The sequence below is a fragment of the Corvus hawaiiensis genome, chromosome 26 (assembly GCF_020740725.1).
Source record: "Corvus hawaiiensis isolate bCorHaw1 chromosome 26, bCorHaw1.pri.cur, whole genome shotgun sequence".
Lineage (NCBI taxonomy): Eukaryota > Metazoa > Chordata > Aves > Passeriformes > Corvidae > Corvus > Corvus hawaiiensis.
The window spans coordinates 27,116,763-27,141,049 of record NC_063238.1 but is presented as its reverse complement, the minus strand read 5'-3'; the positions used below and the strand labels follow the sequence as shown (position 1 = coordinate 27,141,049).

The following is a 24,287-nucleotide window of genomic DNA, read 5'->3' as shown; positions in this document are numbered from 1 at the left end:
CCATGAGGCCACACCAAGTACTGAGACTGCTCAATTTCCCAAAATACTGACAAGGTGAGGCTGAGAAACATCTGTGACTCTCCTGAATCCTTTGAAACTCTGCTTGTAGAGATAGAAAAAACAATTGCAACACTAATGTTTAGCTCTGCAGATGATGAGGTTCTCTTCAACATCATTTTTTTCTAAGCCTTCTTAAGGCCACAGACCCCACAACTCCCATGTGAATCACAAGCAGCAACTTTCCTAAAAAACAGGTCATCTTCAGCCTTCCTCTCTCCAATGCTACTGAGTACTGTAGATATTCGTAACAAATACACACATGGCCTTTATTCTTATGAGTGGGACCATGGATGGGAAGACGTTAGTCTCTATGTCTCCAACAGGAGATCAGAGGCTGAAGTGAGAAACACAGTGAAAGTTGCTAAAAAGCAGAGCAATTAAAAGTATTTCCCCCCTTGATTTGTATACTTTACATCAGTCAAGAAAAAACAGAAGCAGAGGTGGATGCGCTTCTCTGTAGGTATGTATATAGATATTAAATGAAAATGTTGAATATGAAATAAAACCAATTTATCTGAAAGAAATAAATAATAAAATGTTGTTTCTCCATTTCACAGCTACTGATTACTGCTCAGCCCTAACAAAGTTTGGAAGGACCTGTGACAGTCACCTTGTCTAAACTGTTGCTCAAAGCGGGGATTATACATTGGGAAACATGAGGAGAGGGTCGGTCTCTTCTCCCAGGTAATAATTGACAGGAAAAGAGGAAATAGCCTCGAGTTGCACCAGAGGAGTGCTGAAAGAGTGGTCAGGACCTGGTACAGGCTGCCAAAGGAAGTAGTGGAATCATCATCTCTGAAAGTGTTCAAAAAACATGGAGATATGGTGCTGAGGGACATGGTTTAGTGGTGGACCTGTCTGTGTTAGGTTAATGGTTGGACTCAATGATTTTGGAGGTCTTTTCCAACCTTAATGACTCTATGATTCTATGTTGATATATTTTGCATGCTGCAATGGCCTAATTCTCATTCTCTCAGCTGCATGATCTGTTCTCTCACATGTGACATTATTCCGGTGCTTTACTTGAATCCCCCAGGCCTAGAGGTAACTAATAGCAAATTATTTGGCAGAAGCCCAACTTCTGTGATTAAAACTTAAAATATCTCAATTATTCTGTATTTAAAAACATGCAGTCAAAACGCTTTTGAACGAAAATATGTATCATTCTCCTCAAAAATCTTTGGTACGTATTTACATTAATGTCCAGAGGCGTGTTGAAGCTTTCCACTAGACCTTCAATAAGGAAGAAGATTTCCTCCTGAGATGGAAAGGGGCAGCAAATAAACTTCATAGGAGGAGAAAATCCCGCCACAGTGGCTGTGGCGGCCACTGCAGAAACCTGGCCTGATCCACAGCCTGCCCAGCTCCTTGACCTCAGCAGGAACACGCAGCACGCAATCTAACCCACGTGGGGAATGAGCTTCCATGTGCTGCTGCCATGCCCCACAGAGCTACCCAGCCTCTCTTCAGTTTAAGACCAAGTAACACAGGCAATGCTTGTTTTTCTTGTGTTGCTGCTATCTGTATTTTATAGGCACAGGGAACTGCAGAACTAGGTAGTGAGGTGTTATTTGTGCTTCAGTGATTCCCACCAGTGTGGTCAGACAATGTTTTCATGGCCAGATTTCACATTTTCTTATTGTGGCCTGCTGGCACATGTTTGATAAACGTAGAGGTTGGGAACATTATGGTTCCAAGGTCAAGTGTCGCTGTTGTCTGTAGTGGGCAAACAGGGGTGCAATGGTTTTCAGGTGCAGCTCTCTCCAGCCACAGGTAAGCTGGAAACCCTTTTTCATTTTTTACATGGAGACTACAGACATACAGTTTTTGTATTCCTTATACAGACTTCCCTTTTTATTACTGTTGCGCACATTTAAATGTCAGTCTCCAGCAGAACACTTGCACTGTCCTGAATACGTGATTTCTTCCCTTCTAAAGTGTCAGATAATTCCTCAGTCTCAGGAGTATGAATATATTACACAGCCGTGGACTTTTCAGCTTGATGAAAGTAATCTCCATGCTTATCCAAATGTTTCAGAGCTCTGTCAGCAAACAAAGAGTAGATCTTCACATCCCTTATCATCCAGCCCCGAGGCACTAACAAAAGCTCCATCTGTACCTAAAATGGCAGAGCATTTACAGAGCTTCCCCTGGATTTTCTCCAGCCGTTTGCAAACTTCCACTTGAAGCATTGTTCCTGTGGCTGGGACCAAGGAGCAGGTAACTGCCTGGGGGACACCTGTGCCCTACAGCCCCTCGGAGGAGGACATCTTCCATCCTGCTGCGTCTGCCCCCAGGCCCGTGACACAGCCCTCGTGCAGGAGGGTTGGGCAGTGCAGCACAAACCCTAAACTGTCAGGAAGTTGCACTGCTGGCTCATCCAGTGGCTCCCAGGTGAGACCAAGCAGTGGCACGAGGTACAAGGACACATGTACGGTGGTACACAGGGTCTGTCTCATGTTTGTGTTTTTGCTCCTCTCCCTGTCTTACCCTCGTTAGCATCTCGTTAGGCACAGTTGGCAGCTGAGCATCTGTCAGGCAGATTGCACACTTGGCACATTTCTTAACAACTTCAAACACCATTCCCAAGCATCTGCAAGAGCTTCTGCGCCATTCCTGGCTATTGCTGTATTGCCCTAGGTGGGCTGCTCTGGGTCTTTCTGCAGGTGTTTGGAGACAAAGCATGTTCAAAGAAACTTTTACATCTCATTTTTACTGCTTCTGTCCTCTTTTTGTCTGATGCCAAAGATTAAAGAATGCAAAGATTAAAATATAGAAATTATATTTATAATATGAAAGCATGTTCATGCAGCTATTTGGTCAAGCCTGTGATCTGATGCTGGTCAAAATTCAATCATGTGTATGTTTGCAAAGCAGCATTGGACACAGAGAAGACATGTGGCCAATGTAGAAGGACACTAAGGGAATTATCAGGCTTAAAGAAACATAAGGGTTAAAATTACATTCCAGTTTACTGGCTGGAGATTTTACTTAGAACTCTGGAATAAAGATTTTTATATATCATCTCAGACATCTTAAAGAGAGCAGTTTATGATGCAGGACTCCAGAATGATAACTAATTATATGTAATGTGTTAATCTAGACGAGGAATTTTGCAGTACTCCTAATTAAGGAGAGCGATAGGATGCTAAATATCAGGTAAGTAACCTCTGGCAGGGAAGCTTGTTCCCAGAACCTGAGGAACCCAGCGGTGATCCATTTTCTACTTACTTCAAAAACAGTAGAAAGGCTTTAACTTTTCCAGATTCTTGTAATGAAATCTTGCACTATGAAAATGCTTTCTGCAGCACACCCTGCACTAACAAAAGTCATATTTGTCAGTGCTTTGGAATGGGAATTAGCACCACAGTGACCAGAAAGAAAGCATTTGAGTATGCAAAACCACTGTATTTGAATAAATCACCAAGAAAAAAAGCAGTCTTCAGAAATACCAAAGATTTACCTAAATATTCTCTCTTAGAAGCAAAAATAAGTGCTTTGGAAGGCTTCATAAAAAATGCCTCATGGCAAGCTGGCTTTGTGTGATTCAAATCAATGCAGAGGAGACTAACTGTTGTTATGCTAAACTGAGCCATAGTTTGATTTGACTGGTTTTGGAGTTCAGCAGGTTGTCTTTGCAGACATCCCAACTCCTTCTGCAATTGGAGGGCGAGCTAGAATAAACAAGCATGGGTTTTGGGCCCAAAACTGGAAGAGGAGCCCTAATTCTTGCTGTGGATGGTAAATGTGGTCCCTGGGGTGAGGTAAGTAGTGGCTAAAACTCTAAGGTAGAAACATCGAATCTTTCAGATGCTTTTGCTGTCTGTGACTGTCTGTGAATACTGTACATGATGTGATGGCTAATGATGCAAATGTGCCTGGGTGAGGCACTTCCACCTGAACCATCAAATTCTGGGCTGTGCATTGCTGGTGGTATCCAGCCTGTGACATCTCCTGCATTAGCTGAAGGGGCCCTCCAAAATTTTTTGAGGCAGGGACAGCCCTGGCTACAGCCTATTTCACTTGGATAGAGATACCTGGACACACAATAAGCTGCTCCAAAAATGCAGTGTGGTTCCCCTTTGCAGGTGACAGTGGTGTGCTCACAGGCACTCAGTCCTGGGCAACCAAACCATCCTTGCTCACCCGTCAGGTCCCTCACAGACATTCCTGGGATCAGGGCAAATGAAGGCAGGATTTAAGGCAGCATCACATTAGGACTCACACCACAATCTGGGTGCGCTCACGCTCCACCTAACCAACAAGTTATATGATTATATATATTATATATAATATATATTATATATTATTATAATAATATTTATTATTATTATTATATATTATTATTATTATTTTAATATAATATATATTATATTAATATGATTAAGGGATGTAAAGTATCATTTCAAAATGCAAGTGTCAGAAGACATGGGGCCAGCCAAGGAGCAGCTGAGAGAAGGTGCATCACCCCTGCTGTTCCCTCCTCAGTGCTAAGCCCTGTCTCTGTCTCTGGGACCCAAAGCAGGACCACTGGCTATCTGGGGCAATGAAGCTGGGCCAGGAGTGAGGCTCGAGCTCCAGCAGGCAGGTGTCCATGGTGTGAAGCTGTTGGGCTGCTCCTACTCCACAGAGCACTCTCCCAGCAATGTCAGGTCCCACTGTGGGAGGAAGGACTTATCCCAGTAGGCAGGAATGTGGGGGGTTGAAAAGAGTCTGTCTGGGCACAGGCTGGGCCTGGTGCCTGCCCTTGGGCTGTTTGGTTTATGAATGTGTTGTGGGGATGGAAGTGCAAGGCACTGTTACAGCCCTGCAACCCTCCTGCCACTGGGCCCCAAGCCTCTTGCAAGTCCAGCACAGAGTACAGAAAATGCTCATCTCAACATTTGTAAGGAAGCAAACCAAATGCCTTCAAATTTTTAAAGCACTTCAGCTTGGCTTTGTCAGTTGTGTAGTGCTGGCACAAGGCATGTTTTTATAAAGAAGCATGGTTTTAAAAAATAGCAATAACCCTACTCTAATTAGTCTTCTTACACTTATTAAGGCACTTTCTGAATAAATTGCATTTTAAGCATGACAGAATGTCATACTTTGGGTGAAAGACTTTAATCAAATACGTTGGAAAACCCAGTGATGACTTTCATGCGTCTTTGAGAGTAAAAACAACTAAAATCTTTTTCTCCCCTGTTATAAGCCGAAGTTCAAATACTGGAGCAAGGTCACTTTTAAACAGACACATTCCACCCAATCATTGTTTAGGTGAAACAAAATGTTAAGGCCTTTTTAGATTTATGCAGTAGCCACCAATGAAATTCTATTCAATATAAATCAAAGAAATTGGATCTATTCAGATTGATGGGGATAGGGGTCAGGGAAGCATGCCCATTCCTCAGCAGTCAAAGTGACAGATTGTGTAGGTTTTCCACAAATCTGACATGGTTTCTTAATTAGAAACATAAAGGAAGCGGATATACAAATCCCACTGGTATCCGGTGGAAATGAGAGGAGAATGCCAAATGATAAACCAATATTTATAGGGGATTGTTTCCAAGAATTTATTACATTGTTTTTCCATTTAATTATCTTGAACTGGTCCTATAGAAATACTATAAAAAATATAAATGTGCTCTTATTTAAAAAAAAAACCCCAAAGTCCTGTTTAAAATGGGCTAATTAGTCTTACTAGATACATTTGAGATCTGCTGTGAAATCCCAAGGCTTAGTCTGCTCACAGCATAATCACCTTAGCTGACATCTCTCATTGGAAAAGTCTAAGCTTTACAGGGCACTGGGAGAGACAATCTCATGTATTATTCCAACATTTACAAATCTCTAAGGCAACTGGTTCCATTTTTAGTAAAAATTCATACATGTTGTATGATTCGGGGTTCATTATTTGCATTGAAGAAATTAATTGTATGTTTACAAAAGAAGGATGCAAGCAGCAAGAAAACCATTTCCCAAAAAAATCACCTTTTTTTCAAGTAACTTTTTCTAAAAGAAATTTTTTGGGTAGACTGGCTCTAGATTTTTTTTTTTTCTATCAGCATTCAGAATGAAACAAGAGAAAATATGTACCATTTCCTCTCACTCATATCCTTAATCAGATTCTGTTTTAACTTTAAAAAAGACATATTGGGAAATTGCTGGAATCAACACCTACTTTGAAATCAGAAATAGTAGTCAAGAGCTTCTATTCCAGACCAACAAAGTGTAACAGTACATACAAAAACAGACAAACACTATGAGGCAGCAGAAGATAGGGTATATTTCCTGCAGAATGAAGTAGGATCAGGTATTTTTACAAGTACTATTATTTTTTAAACATACTCTGTGCTACAATGACACTTTAGAGTTTATTCCTAGACCTGTCTGATTTAAATAATATACCAACCCTCCTCTAGAAGAATTTAAACCCAATTTCAGAAAAAACATTGAGCTTCATATGTCCTATTAAAATTTATAGTTCTGACAAGCTTAAACATATTTGCAAACCTCATTTTTTCAATCAAATTTGAAAGGCAGTGGCTTGGTATGGATTGGCAAGACAGTGTAAATATGAGGTATGGATAATCAGTGACACTTCACATTCATCTAGTTTTCCACAGGCAGCAGGTAAAATGAAGATGTGCATTTGGCTGTGAGGAATGGGGATGTGGATAGAGCCCTGCCCATGCTGCAGGACAGCAAGGGAGAGAGCTTGGCAGTGTCTGGCTGAAAAACTATCACAGGCATAATGGAAGGTGGAGTTGATCCTTTTTACTGAACAATGGGCAGGATGAAGAATAAGAAGGTATTATGAACTGAGGGAAAGGAGCTTATTTTTGAAATGATAAAGAGGAATCGGGGAAGGATTACAGAGAGTAATGTCAGAGAGTGTCACAGTCAAAGCAACAAGGCTGAAGGATGACCCATGCAGCAATATGCTCGATGGAAGCAAACAGCAATGCTGCATTTATCATACCTAGAGAAAGTGTGCAGAGATCAAGACATGAGCTGGTGAAAGCTACAGGGTGAGCTTCAGCAGTGTAGTTAGATAGGAAGGGCCATGTCTTAGAGAGGCTAGGCATCTTCAACCCTTCTTTCTCTCTGAAAACTCAGTCCTCTTTCCAGGAGGGAAAACTTTGAAAGATGTGCGGAGGTGATGTGTCAGTTAGATGGGTGACAGCCATGAGGTGCTGCTATCTGCAGAAGTGAGGATGGAGGGGAGTCTCAGACCCTGGCAGGCTGCTTCATAATATAAAGGGGACAAGACAGCTAAATACAGAGTCTCAATGAACAGAATCAGGTTACAACCAGAGGACAATTTTTGTCCCCAAATGCACACGTATCTGTTGCTTATTTTATTGCATACGATGTGCCAGAGTGTTTTTTGACTTTGCACAGCACAGCTCATGTTAATGCAGCTGTACCCTGCCCCTCTCTCCTCCAAGAGGGTGCTCTCATCTCTTCTGGCTTTTGGAACACTTCCTCAGCTGACCAGCTCCCCAAACAGCTGGGGATGCCCTTTCCATGGACATATTCCATGGAAAAATGATGGTTGTCACAGCCCAGGTCAGGCTAGAAAGTGTACTACCAGTTACACTGTATGACTGCACAGCAGTGCCATGTCTCATGTAGTTTACTAGGATTTGTTCAGATTAATTTAGCTTACCAGATGGGTGTTACTGTGTTAGAGCCAACCTGAAAGCAGTCCTATTGCTGGGGAGGGTGGAGAGGGTGGAAGGAATCATGTAGAGGTGGGCCTTTGCAAAAGAAACCTCCCGAACAAATCCCAAGCTTAACTAACTCACATAATCTCAAGAAAAGCTTCCCCCATGGCATATATACTCCTAGTTGGGAAAATTCTACAAGGGCCAAGTTTCTGCATTAAGCTGTGGGCCTGGCTTTCTACCTGCTGCAGGCTGTGGGGTTGACCAGATGCTTTTAACCTGTCCTATAACACTTCATGCATATTAATCAATCACCTTAGTACTAGGGAGACATGTGCAAGCCCATCACCTATTTTACTTAACAAATTAGGCCTGGCTTGTTCCACAAAGCTGTATGCTCATTGCACAGAACCCACCTTAAAGCTCTGTTGATGGTTAGTATTTATTACCTGCACCACAGTTCAGCCTGTGCACCCTGAGCCTCAGCATATGAGGTGCTGTATACAAAACCAGCACTAAAAGATGTTCCCATGCTCCAATGGGCTTATTCCGATCTGGCTGCTTAGCAATATTGAAATGTTTTGTTGAATATTAAGATTGAATAAGCAGACAAGGTATGTGGCATGTATTCAAGTATTTTTTAATGAGAATTTCTAACCCAAATGACCTTTGAAAGGTAGAAGCTGTCATTCCAAGAAATACATAGGGCAGGCATCATCTTTTACAGTGCAGAATCTGACTCGCTTTCAAAACACTGGCACCAAAAGGGAGACTTGCGGACAATTTTTGTCGTAAACATTAAGAAAAAGTGACTAAACACTGGAAGAAACAGAAAAGCCTACACCTTTTTGAGAATTTAAACTAATCTATGATGCTTCAGGTATTTTCCTTTAGAATTAAGTATTTTGTCTTCTATGGTGCTATACAGTACATACAGCAGGGAATACCACTTTTGAGAAGCAAAATAAGCCTCATGATACAAATCCTGCTTACTGCACTTAAGCAAACATTCTTCATATTGAATCCAATAGGACAACTTCTGAAAAGTAGAGGAGAGAATTTGGTCCATTATGTGGCTATCAGATTTAAATTACACCAATAACTGAGACGCATGGGGTATCAGTGACAGGAATACTGGACCCAGAGTGTATGATTACTCAATTACTTCAATGTCTGTTGGATGCTTAAAGGCTAAAACAATTTTGGGTTCCTTCCAGTCAGTGCATATCACTGTCAGCTCTTCAGACAGTTTACCTTTCCCAAGAAGCTTTTGCTTGCCTTATCACCTTCCCAGATCTGCTGCCTGCATTCTCCAATTACTGCACTTAACTGCAAGCCACGTTACATATACTTTACACTTCATCTTTATCTGTTCCATTTTGGTGATGTGATATTAGGCAAACATCTTAAACTTACAGCACTGGGCTTTAAGTCACTGACATCTTAGATTTATTTTTCCCAAAGCTTTCAGTTTTAGCAGGAGCTCAAATGGAGCACTGAGAAAGTGGAGCAGGGAGCCGTAGTCACAAATGTGAGGGCAGTCTGGGAAATTAATGTATTCTTAAAGTGCAAGACAAAAAGAGGTAAAAATCTTCAGTACTCTGTAGTTCTGACTCATGAAGGAGATCACAACATTTAAAGTTGAAAAGAAAGTTGAAACAAGATAATATGAATCAAAAAGGAGAAACGTGAAGCAAGGGGTCTAATTAATGTAGGTTATAAGAAATCTATAAAAGATATTAGCTGGAAATATTTCTTATTACTGTTGTTATTTCTATTTAAAAATCTTGACGGAAAGCAGCTATTCACAGAGTGAGACAGAAATATCTACTTCCTTCATTAAACACTTTTATCTGATTTAGCTTTACCCTGCAGTACCACTACTTGAAATGTAATGCATCATTCAGGGAAATAACAGCCAAGACATAGATCACTTATAAAAGGAATGTGCTTAATACTTCATATCAAAATCAAATGTGTTTGTTTATTCTAATTTGTCACATGGGTCTTGCTTATGTGTGCTGATAAAATTAATTCATAACCAAGTGGCTCCTGTTTCCATCGATTACACATTTTGAGCATCAATCATAATTTTTTACAAATAGTCACCAGTATTTTCCTTGGTTTGTTTTTTCTCTAAACTCTTTCCTGATCCAAAACTAAAGGAACAGTTTGTAAGACAAATAATTCAGCAAAGACAAATGAGATAAATTTATCACAGTCAATTCATACCAATAAAGGGAAATACTAAGAAAATCAGCAATGACTACAAAATAACCAAACTATTTAACTGCTTTCTATTTTTTTCGTATTAAAATATGGTTTTAATATCAGATAATAATCAATACATTGAAAATACTGTCTAAAGAAAGTGGGGCTCTCCACATAACTTCAGAATATTTCTTATCCTTATGCTTCCAGGGCAAGGGCTGAGGCTTACAAAGCACACAAATCCCACAAAAGAGGGCTGGAAACCTATATAGCTCTTCAGAGTCAGGCTACAGTCAGAAACAGGGCTCTGAAAGAAACTTTACAGGCACTGAAGGCCCTGATTTAAAACTGTCTTTGGTTCCTGACATCTTCAGGGAAGCACTTCAGCATTCATTTGATTATAAGCAAATGCTTAAACAGAGGTGACTCAAAAAACTTGAAAAACTTCATTTCTTGAGAGGGTATCATCAGCACTGCAAGTTGCTTAGCAGGTCTGTAAATCATATTTTTTAAATATCAAGTCCAAATCATACACATATGCCCCACCCATCTGTACATAAAACAAAATCATATAAATTCATGGACTGCCTTTCTTAATGAGGCCATATAAACACACTCCATTATTCACAATTTAAGAAAAAAACCCTCTCTAGGTAATTATATTAATCGCTGATTTGAACTTTGCATAATTCAGACCTAGTAATCCAAAACCTGTCTCAAATTAGAAAAAAAAATGGATATGGTAGTAGTTAATATTAAGGTGGAATTCCTGATTGAACTATATATCTGGTAGTGTTTCAGATAATTAAACTGAGCTCTAAGTAATATGAAAGGGTACAGTTATGGTCAGTTTTTATCTTCTAGCACTGCAGGGCTGTTGGGACTTGAAAATTATATGCAGGCAGGTTTGGAATGGGTCCAAGGTAGACCACACTGAACTAAGTAACATCTGGTGTATACAGCCTAGGTTTTTCAAAAGTGTGCCTGGACAGCTGTAAAATGGAAATTACATACATCTCTGACTAAAGGCTACATGTAAAGCTGGCAGAGCTAACTGTGTGTTACTTGGAAAGGCCCTGTTCTCTTCTCAGAGCTGGGTGCAACCATCCTGGAACATGTGCAAAGACATTCCAGTTATGCTGTAAAGAATTTATTTTACATCAAGTGAATGAGAAATACTTGTAAAACCTGCATCTTTGACTAACATTTCTCCTACCTCTCTTTCATGTTTAACAAGTTGAAAATAAAACAAAACCAAGACACTTCTAAGAGCCTGGTCCAGCCTGAGGATGTTACCTACACAGAAAACATGTAGATGACATCAGAAACTGTTACTGTGGTATGAAATGCTCCAGAAAGCACCTCAGCCACCCAGTGCCTTGGGTGTTGCTGCAATGACACTGTGTAAGCAGGGAAGAGCATAAGCCTAAAAAGGCTTCTCCAATTAAAGAGAGGTGGAGTGAACCAAAGAGTCGCATCTAAGAAATTAAGGAATTAATGTGTTTGAGTACAAGACAGGACTTCTTCTTTTTTTTTAAGAAAAACTAAATGGCAGTTCATGATCTTAACAAAACCACCAAAAACAATTCTTCTGTCATTTGACGTGCATATTTTTGTTGGAAAAACAGAAGATTTGGTCCAAAAAAATCATAATTGATCTTTGGTGAAACAAGTAAAAGGCAAGAAAGCAATCATATAACTAAAATCATAGGCTGTCTTTAAAATAAGTTACATGTTTAGGTAATTGTTACCATTCCCCAAGGAGAGCTGGCTGTTCCTGGGACTGACTACAAGACGTACGAGGCTGGAAGGGATAGCCTGAACCTCAGCTTTCCAAGATAACCTCCACCTCACAGCTCAGTGTGCTGAAGCCTCAGACCTCACAACCACGTGGTAGGTTACGTTTGTTTTTTAATAGGAGCAGTTAAAATGCCTATTGATCAAATTTGCCTTGCCGGTACCAGGATAGGGATCCTGGCTGCTTTGGAGTGACAGTAAGAGAGATGCTGGTCTTTAATGGAGGAGCTCTCACTCCACCAAATTCCAGTGCTTCAGCCATTTGCTGCTGTGACTGGAGGTGTGAGCACAGCGTGGGATTGGGCCCCTGAGGAGGGGAAGGTAGGGCAGTGTGGTTCACATAGAGGGCTCTGCTTCTTCATTTGTAGGGAAAGAAAAAGACAAGAATTTCGTCTTAGGATCACCATGAAAAATGTGCTTTTTCTTTATAGTTAGGCTCATAGCTAACCCAAATGCATGCCTGAGACAGTAAGAATAATATATTGTTATATATAAACAAATAAAAAGTATGTGAGATGGTGATGGCCATGGGGAGCTCCTGATGAGAACAAACCTCTTTCCAGTAGTTTGGGTGCCCAAACTGGCATCCAAGTGCCAGTTGTGATAACTAAGTCCAGTCAATACTTCGGTTAAGTTTGGGCCACATTTGTGCAATGTGCCAAGCCATTAGTCCTTGAGACTATAAGATCTGAATCCTTTTTCTTCTTCTTTGTATGCAATACAACACATTTTTCCCAAAGGGATGTCTGAGTGCTGTCCCCTGCTGCAGCCACCCCCCAGCATGGTGAAACGCTGGGCTGGGCAGGTCAGTCACACCCCACCAGGGCAGCTGCAACACCAGCAACCTCAGCTGTCACTCTGGCTGGCTGGAAGCCACTTCACGAAGGTTTGTGACCTGTTGCTTTCACAAAGAGTCATACTGTAAAACTCCAAGAGACACCCCAGGACAAAGCACCTGCAAAGTTCACTTACTCCAGAAATATTTTTTTCATTTAACAGCATCTGAAACCATTAAGTTGGAAAATAATAGTGTTCCTGAAAGTGAAAAAAAATAAGCCAAACCATTTTCCTTCCAAAGTCTGAAACATAATTCCTAGGCTATGAGTATTGCCAATTTTTATCCCTCAATTACATTTTTGCTCACTTTAAATCTAAATCTAATGCAAACTGCAGCTGAGATTTTACAGCATATCAGCTCCATATTTAAAATTCTGTCACTAATTCCAATATGTCAGATTTCTTACAACAGGCAAAATGGACCTTTAAAAGCAATGGTTTATATTAAAAAGGGCTTAAAGGGCTAAGGAACTCTTTACAATAGGAATGCTCATTGCAAAGGTAAAGCAGAGAGAAGTTAAAGTGCAAAAGTTAGAAATAGTATGATTTTGTCTTCCGAGCAGAAGGTTGCCTATGAAAATATGCCACTGCCCAGCAAAACATTTCAAGTGACCAAGGTAAAAGATGACCCAAATTTTACTATCAGAAATGAGACCTGGTTACCAGTCCTGTGGATGCTGAAATGAAAGTTGGGCAAAGCTATGTCTGAGAGAAGAAATGCAGAGAGGTGAAGGACTGAAAATATGAAAGACTGGGCACACAAAACTTTCTGTGCAACAGTGTCACTTCAAGTTTTCTTCTCAAAACTCTGCCTCGCTTGAAGAAATGCTTCCACTCTGTAAACTGTTTTGCAGCCATTTCAGCGTGGGAGATGTTAACACCACAGCCACATGGCAGTGTGTACTGACATGCTGAGCTGCAGTTATTTGCTGGAATTTTACTCCTGCTTCACCATCTTGCACTGTGTATTTATGCTGGATACTCTAAATTCAGTCTCAGATCAAAGTTTTTAAGCAGAGGTAGCAACATCTACCATGCCTCAGAGCTCCCCACCTGCCTGTTTCTGCAGTGCCTGTGCCATAAAATACTCCTTCCATAAAATAGCCACTGACCTGAGGGGGAAAATTAATCCCTCCTTTGTGCTCTCCAGGTATACACCATCTAAAAGAAGTCATGCTTTAAAATACTAACAGCTTAGTATTTCACTACCTTTTCACTTTTACATGGAAAATATTATTACTTGCAAAGTACTCTCTGCTTTTCTTCATCATCTGAAAATATTCTTTCTGATTTGAAATACAGGGAGCACAGAAGAGATCCAGCTGCAAACTCAAATTCAGACAAACTTCTAAGTAACACCATGGCCAGGGATGGCTTCACTTCGACCTGTAACTGATCAATTTTCATAAGGCCCAAATACCTAGAAAGTCAAAAAAAAGGCAAACATACTTTTTATAATAAATTTTTGAAGTTTACCTACACCCACATCCCTGGGTGACCTACAAGTTGATTCACTCAGGAGCTATGTGATGCAGCTACTGGAGGGAATACCAGTGGACCTCTGCAGCATAGGTCCAAGGCTGCCTGAACCCACTCATTCACCTGAACTTGCCTCACATCCATGCTGGGTGGACACAAGCTAGGAGGCAACATATTTTTTTTTTGTGACTGAATGCCAGGAGCAAAACCCTGGGTGGCGTGGGTCAAAGTGTACAGCAGCATGTACCAACCACACATGGAAAGAGCGTCAGACAGGCACTTGTCCCGTGCTTCCAGGATCCCTCCATTTGCTGCCCACGGTGAGACGTGTTTTAGATCATATCTCTAACCAGCTTGCATGGAGTAAATGGTTCCATGTCTTGGTGCATTTCTAGGTCCTTCCCTGCAGTGCCTGTCCCAGTGCTGGTGTTGCTCTGCCTTTGTTGGGATGGGTCCTCTCCCCATCCCAACAAAGGAGAAGGCCAAACACATCCCTCCTTGCTGGTCACCTGGCCAGAGCAGTACATGGCAGAGTCCCTGTCATTACAAATTTGCTCCTTCCCAAAAGACAGGAATGGCTGTTGCTACTTCCTACAGGAAGGATTGTAACTTTACCTGTAGAAAGTTACACACGTCACAGCCAAGCACAGCTACAGCTCCAGCGCGTGCCTCCAACCACACCGTGCGCTTAACCAAAACCCATTCCAAGTCAAGATAAACTGAAATGAAATCCATGGAATAGTTTACTCAATGCAATTAGAGCAGATCAGGTTTAATTTCCCACTTAGCTTACCATGGCAATTGCTCAGCACCACCAATACAGCCCCCTCCACTTGTGAACAAAGCACTTTGCTGCTGATTCTTTTCCCAGCACTTACTTACTCTCTGCAAACCTGAATACTATTTTCAAACCAGACACATAGAAAACCCATGCAGCAGGTGACATTTGCAGAAATGAAGAAATGACATTTGCAGAAAAAAGCATCTGACTTTTGCAGAAATACTCTCCTTAGAATTGAAGCTTGCTATTCAATTCCAGCTAAAGCAATATTCCCAGTTAAAAAGCACAAGAAAGGAGGAGGAATGTAATACAACAGAAATAACACATATTAGAAGCTTATGGTTGCAGCAATATCTATACAATATTCACAAAGAGGTTGTGAAGCTTAGCCCCATTTCAGCCTAAAAAGCATTAGGCCTGGGCTAACACTCCTGTTGAACCCCTCCAGTTCCCAGTGAATCCTCTGAGATACCACAAGCAGGCACAGAGGAATATCCAAGTCCAACATGCCATGCACGGGCCACCACATGTTCCATGTACTCTGACAGGACCTCTGGGGCAAGTTCCCCATTGGGCTTGAATGTAGCAGAAGGCCGTCAAAAGTATCGTGGGTCTCTGCACTTCCCAAATGCATGTGGGATGTGTGCCCCAGACAAAAATCTTCCATACAGGCTGGCTTTGGGAAGGGCTCTCTCACAATGAACAGGCACAGCAAGTTTGGATAGAATTTACCTCACCAGGTTTGGTTTGTCAGATGGTTTGTCAGGACTTAAGCCTGACTATACCTCATAAACATGTCCTTTCAGAGTCACTCATAAACTGGAAATAACACATCCTGCAAAGGAGAAAGTGCGGCTTACAGTTAACTTATTTATTCCTATCTAACATACTACAGACGTCCTGACTTTTACAGCATTACATGTTTTGAACCTTTTCAGTAAAGTGGAGGTTTCTCATTTCAGCCTAACTGCTGTTAATCTGTTCCAAATGTTAACATTGCAAATAAGGTCTGGTTACCATCTCTGCCCCAAGTCGATAATAGGAACAGAGCTGATCAGCATCTGGTTTAGTTCAGAGTACAACTTGCTGCCTAATGCTGCAGAATTTGGGTTGGAAGATTGTTGCATTTCATGAACACCACAAAAAAAAATTAACTAACAACACTCACATACAGTCATGTGTCATTATTTATTGCTCTATAGGCTTGCTGAAGATGGAATGTCACATTACCAATTTTGGCAAATTTCAGCACACATAAACAGGCCAAAAACACTTAACATAAATTATACCAGAGCTGCCTAATGACAATTAAAAAAAAAAAAAAAATCAGTTGCTTACTTTCCAGACTTGTGGTGGAAAAATAGTCTAAAAATAAGAGAAAATTTTTGATCAGTTTCTTGTTTTATCATGTACTTTAAACACTTGACTTGTCACGTGTCCCATTCATTACAAGGTGTTTGGCAGTGCAGCACCTTCAATGTAGAGAAAGCTATGATTTATAAATGAACATGGTCTAAAAATTATTTACAAAATATAAATTAGTATTTTAATGGAATATAATATTTGACCTAAAAGTCACAAAATCAAGTTCACATTCAGATCAAAATAAAAACTCCTGCTGAGTTAAATCAGAGCTGATCAAACTCTCAGTATACAGAATAATTAATCTCAGGATTAGCTGTGATCCCACTAACATTCAGAACCACTTCTCATTTTTTCTTCAAACCCTTTTCATACTTTATTCCACATCCCTTTACTGTGTGATCTATCGTTTTGCAGTAGACCATGTAAAAATTCTGCCTACAATATATTTCAAATATATTTCTCTTGTTAATCTAAATGGCAGATTATCTTTTATATAGTCAATGAAGACTACAGGATCAAAAGCTCTTGACAACTATAGAAAATATAGATGGATAAATAATAAAAGTTTTAGGTTAGCAAGACATGCTAATTTATATCCATCAGCTACTCACATTGAGGTTCGGTTTGAGTAGAAAAACTAATAACCACTTCAACTATTAAAAGACCATTTTTTAAAATGCGTAGAATGCTTAAAACATCTGGAGCCAGTATAAAATGTACATGAATTCTGCCAAATTTACCCTACACTTTCCTGTCACTCGAAACACTGACTGGAATGACCCACATGACATAAATTTCTTGTTACCTGGGAGAAATTACTTCTTTCCCCAGACAGATTTAGCTCGTTGATCAGCCAACTACTAATATAACATTTATGAAGTTAAGCAGGATAAAACTGGTAAGCAATGTATTAATTTCATAGCAACACCTATGAGCAGTGATTTTTTGGGGGAACCAAAGAGTTCATTGATTGTATTTTACATTTGAGGAATCTGAAGGAGAAAAACCCTAAATTACTGAATTAAACCATGTTGCAGAGCCAAGTTAGTAACAAAACTCAGGAAATGGGAGGTTGCTTCATGTTGGTTACAGAACTATACCATTGCCCACAAGATTTTTGTCTTTATGTAACTCCCACTGCACAAGAGAAAAATAACCAATAAAAGGTAATTCCCAGCAAAGTTAAACTATTTTCTGCATAGAGACTTCACCAGAGATATTTTAAACTACTTAGGGAGGGGAAAAAGGACTGCATAGTCCAACTGAACGACTTGAGAGATAAGACATTACTAATGAAACAAAGAACAGAATTTACAGGTGTCTTTTGTAGAAAGATCAGCATAATAAGGAAATTTATCTACTTAACCCTGCTAAAATCATATAAAAAATGAAAACCCACCAACCTTAAGCAGGTAAGAAAAATTAAGTTATGTTTTAAGATCTGTCTTTGCAATGGCATGCACCTTCCTTGCCAGCATCAGTTACGTCAGTTGATGTCTGAGCTAAGCAACGTGCTGAGTTAATCTTAATGATCTGAAGATGCATCTGTATGTCTGAAAGATAATTCACTTTATTCAAGCTCAGTTAACACTTCAGTAGTTTGCTGATACATAAAGTTCACCACGAAAGAAAGGCAAAGTTTTTCTTTTCAAGCTGCCAAGAGAAGCTGTCTTGTACTGAGTTCTCCTTTTTTTCCTACCATCTCTGGGCCAGAGACTTGACCCACAACATGATGGATAGGTCACTTGCTGGGAATACAAGAAACACAAGTTCAAATTCTCTTGTAATCAGGTAGACGACATAAACCCTCACCTCCTACCACACAGGGAAATGACTCAGACATTAGGTTACTGGTAATCCAGTGTGGAGTAAACTTTGTGAGTATGGCTTTTTCAGTGGTGAAAAGGTTCCTGTTGGCTTTTTCTTTTTTCTGTTATGGAACAAAAGCAGCAGTCAAACCTCAATTTTATTGTAAAATGAAATCCTTGCATTGTAGCAAGTCCTCAGTAGTTAACTTCCCATCTATTTAGTCTTCTTCATTCAGGGTATTTGTGCTCCCCTCCCTCCTACTCCCATGTTGGCACTGAAACGTTGGTCCCACAGACTTCTTCTGATGACTGGGGTCACAACAGCAGACATCCTCCTGACACTTTGGATTTCTCTGGCTCATATATCTGAAGTGACCAGAGGTAAGTGAACACAGCCAATATATGGCAGTCTTCTGGTAGTTCTTGTTCACTGCCAAAGAACACACTCTCAAGTCTCACCCACTACTGAAAAGGAAACAGGACAAAACAATAGAAAAACCACCACCCCGACATCATCCCTCCATCCTCATATGTCACAGTTGGCCACAGTACATTGACAGGAGCCTGCCCCAAAGAACCACCACAAAAGATGTAACTGGTGGGACGCAACAGGCAAGAGACTGTGGGAATGGACATGGAGGCACAAAGAAAAAAGACCACAGGGCTTCTCCAGAACCCAGCAGTGCACAGACTTTGTTACACCTTCCTTATTTCAAGCAGACCCCTAACCTCACTAAGTCCTACAATTTCCAGTATCTGTAGCCTTTTTTGCATTCATTTTGTTTAAAATGTTGATCTTACTGCATTAGTCAGCAATCACTTTCATTGCTTTCTTTCTCTACTTTAGATGCAGATGGCCGTCTATGAAAAGTCACTCTTCAACTGCTTACAAACACAGCGCCATTCAGACAACTATCTGTTCTGCTTCCACTTAGGAATCTGGCAAATGAAGGACACAAAATAATTTTTTTTTAAAAATGGTGCCTAAATTTAAGAATAAAATCCATGTCTAAGCACTTAAGCACTTAAATATGTAGTCTGATTTAAAAAAAAAATTGGAATCAATAAAGTGACAGCAAAGCCAACTGGGAGCTGATGACTTGGAGAATTCCATCTCTAATTTTGTTGTCTAAATAGGAATCCAGAAATAGGGCCCAGGATCTCATTTTGAACAAAATATTTGTATGTATGATGCCTAGAGCTGGAAGGAATAAATTGAATTATTGATCTCCCCTGAACTGGGAAATCACTGGAATTCATTTTAAAAGCACTGTTCATGTTATACAGGCATTCAGAAGATTGAATACGAAGGTTGGGCATTGAAAAGACACGAGAAAGACTGTTCTCCTCCTAAACACAGATGTTAGATGGGGTACCAGGCCCTACTGCCTTGGCACAGAAAGCCCAGGTGTTAACCTGGAACCAGTGTAAGACATTGCTCCTTGCACTGACCCCAGCCACCTGCCAGCCTGTCAGGCTCATACCCCCCAAATTCACTTCCTGCTATGTAGTTAGACATCTGAAACACCAAACTTCCATGACAGAAGGCTTTTTCTGCAGCACACTGGACATTAAAAAAAGGGTCTAAAGGAAAACAGACATAAGTCTCTTGCCTGGCTTGTCCATCCAATTCCAATGATGGTATCATGTATTGATTTGCTCTCAAGGAAGCTCCCAAATTATCACATCTACATCTCTGCTTTACTGAGAAGATGGTTTGTATACGGAAAAACTTTGATGTTCTTTGAAACCACTCTAATAGTTGTAGCTGTTTCTTTCATATGGCCATCAGGCTCAGAATTACCTGAACATGGGAGCTTCCCAAGAGGAACAAATTATCTGTATTAGCAAAGGCTCCTTTCTAAGTCCGGGTGGTGCCTACACTTAACTAAATCAAATTTTACTTAAAAGCTTATTAGAGCTTTTGGCTCCATACAGACATCACATTTCTGGGAAGTTTTGATCAAAAAGCTTGGCATGACTACAATTACAATATTGTTACAAGGCACTAAATGTTATTGATATGTTTAAAACAGAAATTCTGTGTTCATTTTATATACAATTTATCTCAATTGCATAAATACCAGGGTATTTATAGATCTCTCAGAGTTTTCATCCTCTCTTTGAATCTTTCAAACATATTTCCAGCTTACAATAAAGCCTGCTAATAATGGCCAAGCAGCCCATAGAATAATCATGTAATTAAAAAAAGGAATAACAACACTGATTTCAGAATTGAACAGACACAGCAGCTCTTGACTTTTAATAGATCTATTAATTTTTTATGGTTTTCATTCTTGATTCTAACTTAAACAGAATAAACTGCAACAGCTGTCCAGGGAAAAAGATAGAGTTCTACTGGGTAGTTTTCTTACACTGCTGCCCACCTCGTGATCTATCCACATTTACATGGTTTCCAAAGTCTAAACTGAAACAAATATTCTCAGATGGGCAGTGACAGCTTTGAGTGTCGTATCTGTATTTAATGGAATAAAAAACACAAACCAACTTGTCAGACACACCACTGTGTCAAGCTCAATTACCTAAATAAACAGAGGCAATGGTTAATTTTACTTGCTGCTCACTTTTTTGAAATTGCTTCAGTGTTGATTTTTGCAGTCTCTTCCTGGGAGGATTACATCTGCCTGGTTTAAAGTTTCACTTCTAAACATCATGTCCAAAACCTGAAAGCTTGCTACAGAAAAACTATAAATCTGGGAAAAGATCCTTCATTCTCTGGGGAAAATTAGCCTTGATCCTAAGAGGAATCTTATTTAAGCAAGCCCCACCAATGAGACAAGCAGTGCTTCTATTGCCAGTGCAAACAGGTTGTGGCCTGCCATGATGGAAGCCCACCAGAAACTTCTCATGTGAGCAGTCACTGTAAATGTGTCTTTCTCCACTGCCTTGAGGCAGATGCCTATGTGCCACCCCAATGTCATGAGGAACCCTAATATCAACAAGGTCGCATTAAAAGCAGTTAAAGTACACACGGATGAGGAGAGAAACATTTTTGCACAATTTCTTTCTTTGTTAAATACAAACTAACACCTCTCATTATTTTGGCAATGCAAAAGTGCAGCAAATTTTGTCACGTTCTACAGGGCAGAGAGCTACTGGACCTCTGCTGACTCACACAAGCTGAAAAGGTGGCTCGTCCTCCCTCCAGCCATCCCTTTGACCTTGAATAAAGAGCCTCCCATCTGGAACTGTTTTCCTGAAGTGATTCATCCCACACTGTTTCACAGGACGCACAAAAAGACCCAGTGACTGTGAGACGCAAACTGCAGTCGCCAGGTCACCATAACAGATCTTTCCATACACTCGCAGGTCATTCAGCACGGATCACATCCAAACTCAGCCATTCTTTGTCAAGCACCCACAAAGGATTTGAGCAGACTCAGCACAAGGCAAAGGCTTACATGCTGACCTTTAGGTGCGCACTGGTCACTCAGTGCACTGAAGCCAATAATGTGCAAAACCTACAGAGCCAGGATCACTCCAGCAAGCTGATCCATCTGTACCCTCACCTCTACACCAGTCCCAAAGCAAAAACAGATCTTCTGCAAGATTCCAGCTGTGGAGATGCTAAGGAGAGAAAGTAAAGCAGAGGACAGGACTGTCCTTAGTAGGAGCAAGATCCTGCAGGGAGACTCACAGCAATGTGCAGCCCTAGTGGCAGCTGAGCAAAGCTTAGGTGCTGTGCTGGGTCTCTGAGCACACGGACCTGAGCACCAACTCCGCAGGCTCTGGGCTGAGCCAGGCCAGGCTTATTTTGCACTTTTCACCATGACTACTCAGCTCTGGGATGCTGAGTGCACATGAATGGCATGTTCTTTGCAACTTGCCAGTGGAAACCCTACTGTGGCACTGGGTTGAACAGGCCCGTGTGCTTCTCTCCAGCCTTATTTCCTGCCTGATAAGCATTGAAAGGATTGCACAGCTTTGTACAGGGGATTTCCTCACCACAGGGCAAAATATATTCACTTATGAAGTGCACTGATAAACATTTTCCATTTCACATCCAGCAGCTGAAAAACAACTTTACCAGGTGACTTTGGTGCGGTTGATTTCTCTTTTTTCTCTGGGGTTTTTTTTGGTCTTTCTGGTTGGTTGGTTGTTGTTGTTTTGGTGGGGGTTTTTTGTTTGGTTGGTTTTTTTTGTTTTCGGTTTTGTTGTTTGTGGGGTTTTTTTTCTGTTTATTTTTAAAAGGCAGGTAGATTAATGACCCAGTTATTCCTGGTAACTAGTCTCTGGGTAGACTCAACTAGTCTGTTGACCTACTGTAGACAGTAGTACAGTAGACTACCTGCCGTAGTTAAGTAATAGCCCTAAAATTCTATTCATACACTGAACAATGCAAGTACTACGCAATATTTTGAGAAATACTAAGCCGTGTTAATTTTCTAGACAAAACCACAGTCAAAAACTGTATTAATGCTCTTCTAATCTGACACCAACTTGAAGGAGGGTGGGAGTAGTCCTTTGCTGCATATGGGGATATGTGCACATCACACAGCACTGTTTCACTGGGATCTCTATGGTTTAGATTATAATAGAGTTTTGGGTTTAAAGCTGAATATATATAAACTCTTAAATTACAAGAATTATTATTGCAAACCTGACTGTAGCTACAGTTGGTGTTCTTGGAAGATGAAAGTGCAAGTAACAAGAAGCTAACAAATTCATGCCAGTAAGTCAAGTTTAATTTGCTTTCCTTTTCCCCTCCCTTCTAAAGCTGGCTGAAATACAAGTTCCACTGTAAATGCAGTGACTAGCAAACATGGATGCCATTACAAATACAGCCCTGCCAAGAGGAAGTCCTCCGTTGACTAATAACAGAGTTTCCAATAGCAACTGCAAGATATTCTGGGCACTGAACTGAAGAGATTTAGGGATATATTCTAAACAAGATGTGCTTTTTGCAGCTACGAATTGTATAACATTTGGACAAAAGGTTTTGAAGAAGTCACCAGTAACTTGTATCACAAAGGCAGAACTGGAGGTTTTGGTGGCTCTTCAATAACCTTTACCTCACTGGGTAACACTGAGATCTCCTTGTCAAGCCTGTTACCAAAGTATGGTTGAGAAAATAAAGACACGCTCATCACTACATAGCCTGGCATTGCAAAGGTCCCAAGCTTTCGCTGTCAACTGAAAACAGTATGAAAACATGGCCTTTTATTTTGTAAAGAGGAGACTGAATGCTTGCTAATATTTTTGTGTAGCATTTGTCACTGTCAGAGCACAATACAGAACATAATGAAGTTCATTTGTTAATTAAGTAACCCATTCTCTGAAAACCTATTCTTTAATGAAACATACCATCTGTAACATTACAAAATCATTTACTAGAACTGGAAAATTCTGTTACAAAGATCAAATTATATGACAGCTACTCTTCTCAGCAAGCCCTTCCTTGCTGAGAGTTCAGGGCATTTCATGCAGTTGCTTCTCCTGCAGACAGAGGATTTTTAAACTTTATTTTTAAGTTTGAATATGGAAAATACTCTCAGTTTCCATTGCTGCAATTCAGTAGCTCTGTCAGAGACCGCCCATGCATTTTCATAGGAGTAATTTATTTAACCTTTGAAGTAAACACAAATTTGTCAGAAATATTTGCAAGGTTAACTTGTAAGCTCTACTATGTGGAATTTTTGTCAAAATACAAGCACAAATCAGAGTGCTAAATAGTAATTTCAAAGAGATGCTAAGCAGTAATGAAAATGAGAAGCTGCTAAGCAACCAAATGACACAAAAATTGTCATCAAATAAGTGAAAACAAGAACAAATTTCCTTATAGAGAAACTGATATACTAAATACCCAAGTCTGACATAGTTATATTGAACGCTGCCTCTGAACAAAACTTTATATACAACACATTTCAGCAGCAGATGCCTGCTACACAAAAATACTGCACTACTGGTTTTTAATACCTTGGAGGTAAAATGTTATGTACCAAGTAATTTTAACCTTCAGTACAACTTCCCATGATTTTTCATTTTAAAATGCAACCAAATTATAGGAGATGCAGGTACAACAAAAAAAAAACATTAATGAGGGCTTAAAACTCTAGATGGCACACTCATACAATCAAAGACTACAACAGAAATACACAGGTTCAACTATGATACTTTCCTGGTTTTCCACCCAAAGCATATATAATCTACCCACAAGTACTGTTCTGAGGCCAGTTTGTGAATTATTATTATGAAAGGATGTGCACTATTTCCTCAAGTTAGAATTAGATGATTGAATATAATACTAGGCAGTATTTGCAGTTTTGTAACACAACAGCA

General features: G+C 40.2%; 1 long non-coding RNA gene across 1 annotated transcript; it reads left to right on the top strand.

The window, feature by feature from the left end:
- Nucleotides 1-621: 621 nt before the first annotated feature.
- Nucleotides 622-14,901, top strand: LOC125316879. The gene is made up of 4 exons (XR_007199885.1): nucleotides 622-744; nucleotides 3,702-3,824; nucleotides 11,683-11,813; nucleotides 13,857-14,901. It is a non-coding gene; the product is annotated as an uncharacterized LOC125316879 (long non-coding RNA).
- The last annotated feature ends 9,386 nt before the right edge of the window (nucleotides 14,902-24,287 follow it).